The sequence below is a fragment of the Panthera leo genome, chromosome E2 (assembly GCF_018350215.1).
Source record: "Panthera leo isolate Ple1 chromosome E2, P.leo_Ple1_pat1.1, whole genome shotgun sequence".
Classification (NCBI taxonomy): Eukaryota; Metazoa; Chordata; class Mammalia; order Carnivora; family Felidae; genus Panthera; species Panthera leo.
The window spans coordinates 37,544,315-37,556,741 of record NC_056693.1 but is presented as its reverse complement, the minus strand read 5'-3'; positions in this window follow the sequence as shown (position 1 = coordinate 37,556,741).

The following is a 12,427-nucleotide window of genomic DNA, read 5'->3' as shown; positions in this document are numbered from 1 at the left end:
CATACTTCTCTTTGTAATTTCCAATTTCAAACTCTTGTTATCCCTACTTTTAACTCTTAGGAAACCTCCAAATTAGCCCTTTATCACCTTTAGTTTCTCTGGTTTTCATAGTCTCTTTCTTCCATGCTGTTTTCAGATTAATTACATGGTAATGGAGACCACTGAGAGTTTAGAGCAGAAGAGGGAGTAGTCAGAGCTTTGGAAACAAATGTACTGTTACATCCATTGCTCAGAATCTCAGTAGTCGTCGTCGTCTTCTTCTTCTTCTTCTTCTTCTTCTTCTTCTTCTTCTTTTAATCTCCCTTCCTTCTGGTATCCTTCAAGGATCACATGCTTCAAGACATTTAATTCACATAATGTAAAATGCTTCCTTTTCCATATTTTTCATCCTGCTTACCTTTATTAGTACTATTCCATCACTTGAGACATATCAACACTCCCTTCACATGTGCAAGCTTTACCATTCTTTACCATCAAATTCAAGCATCTCCCTGCATGATAGCTTTCCTGAGTATATATTCAAGAAAGAAGTTTGCTGTATGAAGATTTATGTATTTCCTAAAGCATATATGATTTTGCAACACATGTGTTATTAAGTTTTCTTTCTTCTACTTAGGGGAGCTCTTTGAAAGTAAGGATTATGGTCTCACATCTGTATTATACATACATTTGTTTCAGACCTCTGTAGCATCTTCACTGCACATTGTATACCCTCAAAATAATTTGAAAGGATAAGTAAGTTATAGAAGAAAATTATACTTTTGTAAATTGAAAACTAAATGTGAAATTACATATAATGCCAAATATTAAGTGTGGCAGCTAGAATAAAGTGACAATGATGACAACAAAACCAAATAAAACAAAACCAAGATGCCCAGGTTATGAATGCCTCAGCCAAAATGCCTATACCCAACTTATATTCACAATTCAGCTATCAAAATATTTAGTCATTTCTAATCCTTTGATATGTGAGCAAAATAAGATGTCAAAATTCTGAAGGTGTTTATGGTGACCATTTGTCCTGAAACTGATTTAAGTGTTTGAGGGTCTATAGATGCAAATGTATTTTTAGGAATGGTGTTGCAGAGGAGAAAGTATATATATCTACATATTGTGATGAAGTGTTTAAAAGTCTTCAAAGAATGCATCTCAATATTAAGAATAAATGCAATTTTAAGGAACTCTTGGAAAACAGCAGCAAGCTTATAAAAAAAGCCTACTGTGACTAAGATTATGGTCTGTGCTTTTCTCATTAACTTTTCTAAATAACATGACTCTGGGAAGATATGTCAGTGAGGTAAGGAGTCTTCCTTGCCCAGTCTTCAATACAGAAGTGACAAAACACCTTGGTGATATTCGGAGATATTTTTTAAGACATACAGCCTTGATTTGGAGTCAGTTTGAATTCTATTTCTTCAAGTAGGGTTAATGAAACATGGAAGTATATATTAGTTTATCAAATGTGTACCTATAAATAATGGCAACTGGTTAACATCGGTGAATCAATCTATTGCTCTGATGTTAGCACATGTCTGAAAATGTTTTATCATGGTAAATAAAATGAAATAATTAAATAGTCTTATAAAAAGATGGTGTCATCTGTAGAACCCATCCCCATGGCAATAGCATTCTGCACATATAGCTTAGTCCTAAATTTGTATGTTATTTTTAACTTATCTTGAAAGACAAAGATTGTGAGTGGGGGAGGGACAAAGAGAGAGAGAGAGAGCACGAGCCCCAGACAGGTTCTGTGCTGTCAGTGTAAAGACCTACATAGGGCTCCACCTCACCATCAGTGAGATTGTGATCTGAACCGAAATCAAGGGTCAGATGCTCAATGAACTGAGCCACCCAGGCACCCCAGCCCTAAATTTTAATTAAACGTAAGTACTTTGTCTAAATAATTAATCTTTCAAGAGAAATAATTGTATATAGAAAATATTTTTACAGTATTTCCAAAATATTACCTTAGAATTAAAAATTCAGGCAAAATTTTGTAGAACAGAGCCTTATACAAATTAACCATATTAACTTTATACAAATTTTAAGTATATTAAGGGATCTCAAAGCACATCAGAAACCTCTGAGGTACAAGGTTATGGGCAATGTGTTATAAATGGGTAGAAGAATAACAAACAAAGTTGAATATTCTTGTTCTCATGACTTAGGTATAAAAGATGACTTCTGTTTGATGCAGGGAGTGCTGAAGCCTGCCAAGGCGAATGCAGATATATGAGGCATTGTGAAATTGCACTCATATATTTTTCCGTGCCTGTGATTATTTGCTGATTTACTGTTGTCAAACTCTGGTGCTCATTCATTTAATCACAAGTCCCTTCATGACATAATTTAAGGTGATCACTCAGGAGAATCTGGGGTGTGCCAGGAGCCTGAGGAACCACAGTGAGTTAGTGCTCCTGTGGATTCCTTGAGGAGCAATGAATTTCATGACTCAAATGGGTCCAACATGAAAATGAGGTTAGTAGCCATGTGCTCTTGCAGATTTTCAAGCACTGACATCCATTTTGGCAGACTGGGAAAGATTTCTTCTGAAGAGACTTTGGGAACTAGAATCAGCAGGCTGGTGAAGCCTAAGACTAGAGTTTCTGAAGGCCTGTGGCCAGAGCCTTGGCCAATGCTAACCCTCTGCCCAGCAGTGGCTTCAGGAATCAGATTCAGCTGCCCCCTCCCAGGTTTCAAGAGGGGCTTAAAATACATTCTCACTTCCCATGCTGAGCCCCAACTACTTGTGAGATTAAATGGATAGATGATTGTCATTAAAAAAAAGAAAAAAAAAAAAAAAGTATCAGGCAGAGACCAGAATTTTGTGTAAGACTTCTAAGTTTCCTGTTTATGGTTAGGAAATGATGGTGTGCTTCTGAAACCTTAGAGAGCACTGCATACATTTTAGTTGTACTTTCAAGGATCCATGGTGCTTTTACTTCTGTATTTTTCACTAGTTTCAATGATTTTCATCCAATGTCCAACGTGTCAGCATTGCCGAAGTCTTTTTATGAACCATGGATGCAGTGATATTCTACCCAACATTTTTGACAGACATTTTTAGGAATTCTTACAAATTCCCTAGCTCACCACTTAAGAAAAAAACATTTCACAGAATTTAAAAGCCGTGGGATACTTGGGACACACTGGATTAGTAAAGTTTAAGCTTTACATAAGCTTTTCAGAATCTTTAATATAAGAATATACCTTCTGAACGTTCAAGAGGAAAAGAATGAAATATGCCTAGGAGACACCACACATTATTCAGAGTTTTGTAGGACTAAGTGTTCAAGTCTTATACCCCAAAGATACTAAGTCACAATTTCTTCTCTCCAGCCAGTGAACCATCAACCTATTAAATGGGATCATATATGCAAAATCACTTAATAGGTACTCAATAATTATCAGCCATTATAATATGGTAAAGCTCCATATTTTTTTTTCCAAAAACATCTTTAATCTTTATGACTTCATTGTACATACCATACAATGTATAATCCCTTTCCAACCCCTTGTGCCTCTCCTCCCTTTCTGTCTTCTTTCTATTCATATGCATTTCTTTGAGTCCCTACAATACTCCCAATCCTTCCTCAGTTAGGGTCTTCACCCTCTTGCTTTTTCAACCTAGAGCATTTTATAAACTCATCTCCTCTCTGCCTTGTGAATCCCTATTGATACTTCAAATCTCAACTCACTGGCCATCTTCTTGGAGAAGGCTTTAAACCTCAGCTCTTGACCACATGCCTCAGCCACTTCTTCATATCATCACACCGGTAATAGCTGAAAAAGTATAGTAGTCATATATATGTATGTGTGTGTGCATATATATATATTTTTTTTCTTACAAGCAATGGAAGACAAAATTGTGTTTTTTCCATCATTATATATACATATATATGTATATGATATATATGATATATATTAATGTTTACATATATGATATATATATCATATATATATATATATATATATATTAATGTGTATTTATTTTGAGAGAGAGAGAGAGAGAGAATGAGTAGAGAAAGGGCAGAGAGATAGAGGGAGACACAGAATCTGAAGCAGACTCCAGGCTCCGAGCTGTCAGCACAGAGCCCGACGCGGGGCTCAAACTCACAAACTGCGAGATCATGACCTGAGCTCAAGTTGGACATTCAACTAACAGAGCCACCCAGATGCCTCCCACCATTATGTATTTACTTTAATTTTTTTAATGTTTACTTATTTTTGAGAGAGAGAGAAGCAGAGCGCAAGCAGGGGAGGGGCAGAGAGAGAAGGAGACACAGAAAATGAAGCAGGCTCCAGGCTCTGAGCTGTCGGCACAGAGCCTAATGTGGAGCTCGAACTCACAAACCGTGAGATCATGACCTGAGCCAAAGTGGGACGCTCAACCGACTGAGCCACCCAGGCGCCCCATCCCACCATTATATTTTTAAATCTAGCATAATAACTGATACATATTGGCTGCTTTATAAACACTTGTTGAATTAATAAATGACTAAAAATAAAGGCATGTTAACTTGTTACCAAGAATTATCTAGAATAATTCTGACCCCAGATTAGAGAGAGATGAATTCCTATGTTCTCAAGCCTTAAGGGCTATGAAACCACTATTCCAAACAAACTCTTTATTGATAAAACAATTCTCCACTGTGATAATATTTAAGAAACATTTTTACCTTGTAAGAATGCAATGCAGAGCTTTCATTTTAAATTCATTGAAAATCATATGGGTTCCCTGATAGGTACTTTTCCCAATGCTTTCAATGTTTGGCACCTTAACGGGCATCTGCCTATTCGTTTTCAGCTCTTCTTGTCATGTGCAGGCCAATTTCTGATATATTCCATACATTTTTACTTTTATTAACATTTTTCAAGTGAAATGTCTCCTTATTTGTGATGACTTTGACTCCTCATTTATTCTTTCAATTTCTTGCACAAATGCTCAGGGAAATCTATATTTTCTATTTCAAAATGTATTTTATCCATTTAGATAAAATTTCCTTTCCATATCTCCCATAAGAAGCACCACATATCCCTTTATTCTGCTTTTGAAGACTTTTTTTTTGGGGGGGGGGCGTCTTAAATCCTTTTGCCAAAAGAAGTATAAAGATTCATTTTATCTTGCTTAGGGAGTGACAAAAGGCATTCTTCATCCTTCTGAGGTCTGTTTTTGCTGAAATTTACCGGGACACCTTTTGCATCACAAATTAAAAGGATTATGTTTGTCTTTATGTGGGCAAAATATCCTAAAGCATCTCAATACAATTCACAAAGTTTCAGGCTCAGTTTCCCCAGGGGGAGCTGACAGCTAAGATCTTCATGTGCTATTTATATCCATGAAAACAGGGAAATGGATGAAAATTTACCTGGGAGCCAGATTGTATGGACATAGCCTCAGGCTCCTATAGTCTGTCTCTGTTGTATCACTGGATTATGCATGTAATTACAGAGAAAATTTTAATTGTGTTTTACATTACCCATGTTCATTGGGAAACTTTACTCCTTTGATGATTCTTGGTTTTTAGAATGAAATCTGTACAAGTTCTACTGACTGCTGGCTAGTATTAAAAGCTTTGTAGATAATTATTAAAGGAAATACTTTGTATTTTAATAAAGAAATACTGTCAGATAAAGTTACTGTATCTTGACTGTGGATAATGTAAAAAACCTACATTTATTTATAAGTATAAGTCATGAGGGAAAAACAGAACCCACCCATAATCTATCAATCTTCCTCTATTGATTACATCTAATAATGACTCTTGAAATTTTTTTAAGTGTTTATTTATTAATGAGAAAGAGAAAGAGCACAGGAGGAGGAAGGGCAGAGAGAGAGGGAGACACAGACTGAAGCAGCCTGTAGGTTCCAAGCTCCAGGCAGGCTCCAATCCCACACGGGGCTTGAACTCACAAACCATGAGATCATGACCTGACCCGAAGTTGGAAGCTTAACTGACTGAGCCACCCAGATCGGTCATGACTTTTTTAAACACAAAGTCCATCTCCCTACACTCCAGTCTTCTATACCCCCTCCAAAGGCCATCTTGTGTATGTGGTTTGCATCTTTTTTTTTTTTGAGAATTTTATCTTGTGAACCTTTCCTTGTATCAAATATTTCACAGAATTATGAAACAAAAATGTCAGTGGGCTTCAGATATCTTAAAGTACAATGGTCCTGTCCCTCAACTACTTCTGCCCCATTCTTAACCTAATGTTTATGAAACTGAAGAGACTTTCCCCATTCTCTTTTTTCTCTACTAAAATTCTATGAAAAGAGAAAAACGGTACTTTAAAAAAATTTAATGTTTATTTATTTTTGAGAGAGAGAGACAGATCAGGAGCGGGGGAAGGACAGAGAGGGAGACACAGAATCTGAAGCAGGTTCCAGGCTCTGAGCTGTCAGCACAGAGCCAGAGCCCCACATGGGGCTTGAACCTACAAACTATGAGATCATGACCTGAACTGAAGCTGGACAGCTAGCTGACGGAGCCACCCAGGTGCCCCAAGAGAAACAGTACTTTTTATGAGCATTTTTTCTGTGCAACTATCAAAATGACATCTCAAAGATAACTTGCACATATACATCACAGGATAAGCATTCCCAAGTTCAAAGTGGAGATCAGCATTCAACATGTGTCAGGTGAAGAGGGTTTTGGAACATGAAGTTACACCTTTGCAATTTCCAAATTCACTTCTAATATATTTAAAGCCAGCAATGTGCATATGTGCCACACAGGAATTTCTAAATTTTTTAGGGTCCATGTATAAAATGCAAAAAGTAACAGGTTAAATTATTTTTAATAATATTTAACTCAATACACTAAAAGTCCAATATTTCAACATGACACCAATAGTAAAAATTATTAATGAGATTTTTTTTGCATTAAGTTTTTGAAAATTGCTATGCATTTTACTCTTCTAACATATCTCGTTTTGAAGTAGCCACAATTTAATTGCTTAATAGCCACATGTGGCTAGTAGCTATCCTATTGGACAGTGCACATACAAATATTTTTCTTTTATGTGAAAAAACAGTCCATGGGGGAAAATCAGCTTCTAATTCAGAAATAAAATTCAAGATATGAGAGGGGTGCCTGGGTGGCTCAGTAGGTTAAGTGTCGGACTTCGGCTCAGGTCATGAACTCACAGCTCATGTGTCTGAGCCCCACATTGGACTCTGTGCTGACAGCTCAGAGCCTGGAGCCTGCTTTGGATGCTATGTCTCCCTCTCTCTCTCTCTGCGCCTCTCCAGCTCACTCTCTGTCTCTCTCTCTCTCTCTCTCTCCTTCAAAAATAAATAAACATGAAAAAAAATTTTTTAAATGAAAAATTCAAGATATGAGAAATAAAACAGTTGTGGATGCTTCCACAGTTTCCTTCTAAAGACCAGTCCGTTCTAATCTTTAAGTGTCATGGGTGCCAAATGATAGTGGCCCCCAAGTCCATTTTGATATTTGACAAACATAATTTGTCTTTAACACACACAAACCTGCCTTACCTTTTTCCTTATAATATTACACTTTGGATACTTAAAAGAGTTCATGATTATTAACCACATAGATCCCTACCCAATTTGGCAAATATTTTGAGTTATTACAACTCTACACTTTGTCCTGATATGGGACTAGATGCTATTTGCTCTGTGGATTTAAGGAGAAGATGCAACGGAAAACTCTTTTAGACACGCACAATATTGAGCACATGTGAGGATTATTTTTGTGAGAAATGTGTTCTGCCATTTGGAGACCAAGAAAGTGTGTCTGCCCTTCTGTCTTTATCTTAAGTTAGCCTTCCATCGGGCATCCTGAACTAGGAAGCAATGTGTGTATTTCGGGCAGAGAGTACAGTGAGCAAGTGATTCCATCTTTCCTGTGTGAGTTTTACATGTTGTATAGCTGACACTACACAACTTAGCTGTACCACATGTCTGCTCAAGCTGATCAACACTAAGGTCTGATTATTCTAAAAATTTCTTGTTGCCGAAATATCATGTCAATTTCTGTCTTTCTGGGGATAAGATGTATGCAGGGAATTATAACATCACCTTTAAAAGCAAGTGTGAGATTCTTTTTTGGAAAGGAAAATCAGCTTAGAAGGGAGGGCTCAACCATCTTCTATATTGAAGTTGTGTCTCTCTACAAACCTTGTTGTTAACACTGCCTCAGTGTGAGGAGATAGCAAGGGGAAACCAGCACACTGGTCCGTATATGTTTACTGTATCCAGTCAATTTGCATTAATAGAGATTTAAAACTAGCAAATTAATTTTTGAGGTGGCTTGTTTGAATGAAGGCCTTTAAACACCCTCGGGAGAGCTATTTTGAAATCAGTGAACACTTGGCACTGTATTTAGAATGTGTGTTGTGTTTCTGAAATCTCAATAGCTATAATGCACCAGTTTCTGAAGTGAGGACTGCCTCCTTGTGGGATTCCATTGTGAAGTGAAGCGAGAAGCTTCCCTGAGTGATAATGATATATCCTTAGTGGTAGAGTGATTCTAACAGGGTCTACATGTTCAGAATCAAGGACTCCTTCATTTATTCTTTCCATAAATATTTAATATGCATCAACTATGTGCTGGTCCGTATGCTAGACTCTGGGAAGACAGCAGAACCAAAATATATCATTCCTTGTCCCCACGGAATTTACATTCTAATAGATATTCAAGTGAATGAAATAATTTTTGATAGCAAGAATTTAAAGACAGAATTCAACAGGTGATAGGATAATGAGGGAGGTTTTACATTTTATTATTGTGGTAATAACACTGAGCATGAAACATCTTAAAAATTTATAAGTATAGGGGTATCTGTGTGGCACGGTCGGTTAAGCATCCAACTTCAGCTCAGGTCATGATCTCATGGTTCATGAATTCAAGCTCCTTGTTGGGTTCTATGCTGACAGCTAAGAGCCTGGAGCCTGCTTCCAATTCTGTGTCTCCCTCTCTCTCTGCCCCTCCCCTGCTCATGCTCTGTCTCTCTGTCTCTCTCTCTCTCAAAAATAAACATTAAAAAAATTATACGTATATAATATAGAATCTTTAATTGTCGGCACAATGTTGTACAGCGAATCCCTAGAATTTATTCATCTTGCATAATTGAAAATGTATGCCCTTTGAACAGTGACTCCTCCTTTCCACCTCTCCCTAACCCCTGGAAATCACCATTCTACTCTCCATTTCTGTAAATTTAACTTTTTTTTGGATACCTCAGGTAAGTGGAATAGTAAAATATTTGTCCCTTTGTGAGTGGCTTGTTTCACTAATGTCTTTATATTTCTGACAGGGTTAGTCAATTAAGGTTTTGCTGAAGAGATCTGAGTTTTATAAAGAAATCAGGGAATCAAATGAGAAGGCTGGGAAGAGGTTTGACAGTAGGGGACCCACAAATTCACTGGTGCCAGAAAGAGCTTTATGCACAGGTATACCTTGGGGATATTGTGGATTTGGTTCCAGACCACCCACAATAAAGCAAATATTGTAATAAAGTGAGTCAAATGAGTGTTTTGGTTTCTCAGTGCATATAAAAGTTATGTTTACACTATAATGCAGTCTATTAAATGTGCAATAGCATTATGTCTAAAAAATGGCAGAACACATTTCTCATAAAAATAATTCTCACATGTGCTCAATACTGTGCATGTCTACAAGAGTTTTCTGTTGCATCTTCTCACTACATCCTGATACCAATTATCATCTAGTACCGCATCAGGAGAAAGTGTAATTTTTTAAAGATACATACCTTAAATACTTAAATTACAAAATACTGCACTGCTAGAAAAAATGTCTAACCATCATTTGAGCTTCCTGTAACTAATAATCGATGAACACAGATCACCATAACAAACATAATAACAATGAAAAAGTTTGAAATACTGCGAGAATTACCAACATGTTACACAAAGATGTGAAGTGAGCAAATGCTGTTAGGAAAAATGATACCAATAGACTTGTATGATGTAAGGTTGCTACGCAACTTCAATATGTAAAAAAAAAAAAAAAAATAAAAAAAAAAAAGAAAAAAGAAAGAAAAGAAAAGAAGAACAACAAAACAAAAAACCCACAATATCTGTAAAGCGCAATAAAATGAGGTATGCTTGTATTTGATAATCAGGTGAGAGATAATCGTTTTAGGCCATGTTTGAAGCTTAAAATTATATAAAAACCCAATAGATGGTGATCAAATGAATTTTTTTCAGAATGATTTGCTTTGGTAGTGTGTTCCATCTATTAGTGTTGAACGGTGTGTGGCCAAATAGAGTGGGAGTGAAAGATCAACAAGGTACGTGGTATAGTACTCCAGACTGGTGACAGAAACAGTTTGGACTAGGGTGAGAGCAATGAACGTAGACCAAAGTCGATGTCTCCAAAATGTGGTTAGAACAAACAGATAAAGAAGTGGATGTGGAGGTTAGAAAAAGGAAGGGATTGTGGTAACTCTTGGGTCTTTAATGAGCAATTGAGTCAGTGGTGAGAGTATATCTTGGATGAAGACTATAGGAAAAAAGATGCTTAGAGACTAGAAGAAACATACGATTTTGGACATATTAATTTTGAGACAAGTATTTTACATTCATCTTCCTACTGGATATCTAAATCTACAGTTCAGCAAAGACCATAGTCATCAGAGCTACAGGACTTGGAGACAATTCATCTTCAACGGTGAAGAACAAGGGTCTTGGTAAATTGGTAGTCAGTGTCACATGACCACTGTTACCCATGTGGGTAGAATCCAGCCTATTATGAGTCGTGAGTGCTTGTAAATTCTGAAATGTTTATGAGCAACAGAATTTTTTAGTGTAGAGTATGTCCCACATTTTCCAGGGGACAGTACTGGCAATGGTGAGGAATTGCATTATTAGCAGTATATTTACTAAAATCTTTATGCAGGAAAGAACCATATCTCTCCAGGTCTGGCTCAGGAGTCAGAACATCATAGTTGCTCAGCAGGTTTTCATGGAACCATCTACACGAAGGCAGACAAATTGCAGACAGTAATATTTGAACTATCAACTTTCTGCCTTTTCCTGGAGAAAAATTTAGGATTCAACACTGGAAACTAACTTAGGTATTTGTCATTCTCCTTTCCTTTCACTATCAAAAGTTATTTGAAGTAAATAAAACAATTAAAATAAATAAAATAAGACAAATGAAACAATTCTTTCTGTAAAAGAAACAAATAAGATGAATATTGCTGATTGCAAATATCAACAGAAGCCCTTCTACTGAGAGGTTTCCTGAACATCTCCAGGAAGATAACAGCTAATGGACTGGCACTTCCATCGGTGTCTTTCTCCAGAAGAACACTCTCAGGTACTGCTAGCTGCTGCTGGGAGTCTCCAGGATGCTTCAGGTTTCTCGGTTTTATTAGTCTTCAGAAACCAAAGCTGAAGGTATTTTTTCACCTTTAGACCAGATCCAGCAAATATCCAGTGGCACCACTTAGACTCAGAGGATACTCGGAAAATCTCTTGCTGTCATTCCAGTTTATGAGCTACTTTTATGTATTTATAATCATATCATGTCTTTGAATGAAGACAAACCTCTTCAAATTTAAGCATCTACACTATTCACCCACAAGATGGATCTGGGTTTTGGCTGTTTCCAAAGGTTGGTTTGGATCCTCTACGAGGGTGTTTATTAGAATAGAGCAAGGGACTCAAAGGCACTTGTACTGATTCCTATTACACTCAGTGTGCTCAGTAAAGAGGTTTACAGTGCACAGATAGAAGTCTTCCTTATGTTCTGAGTTTCCAGAGCTCCTTAAGACCACACCCCACTCAACCCATATACCCACCAGGCTAGCAATTATCTGCCCTTAACAACTAATCATGTAGAGGATACTGAAAATTTTCCAAAAGGAGTTTAAACATATTTTGAGAGAAATACTGGAATAAATATACAACAACCAATGAGGTTACTTGAGAAAAAGGGCACACTTGGATATACTCATTCTGGAGTTTTATTCTTAACGGCTCTTTTGTTACATTGTTCATATATATTTTTTTCAAATATGCATTGAGCTCTTACTAAATGTTGGCACTAAGCAAGGAGAATCTTGAGGACCCCAATATTTAGTGCAACTTCATTGCTGCAGTTCTCACTCTGAATGTAATAGAATGTGCTTATAATTACTTCCCATCTCCTAGAAAGACAACAGCAAGTCCTGTTTCCATTATTATTAGCATTAGAGGCTTATATAAGGGATGCCATAAAAAAAAGCACACCCAAATACAACAACTGACAGTCTGTGACAATCTAATTGCATTTCTGCCATCCCAGAGAAGCTATTTGTTGTCACTAATAATGATGCCATAAATTAACAATCAACAGGAAAGAGACAGTTTCAAATGCAGCCTCTTTATAATTTAAAGCAGGTCTTTGGTACTAAATACATTACCAGCACAGCTAAGTGTTCTTAGAAAGTA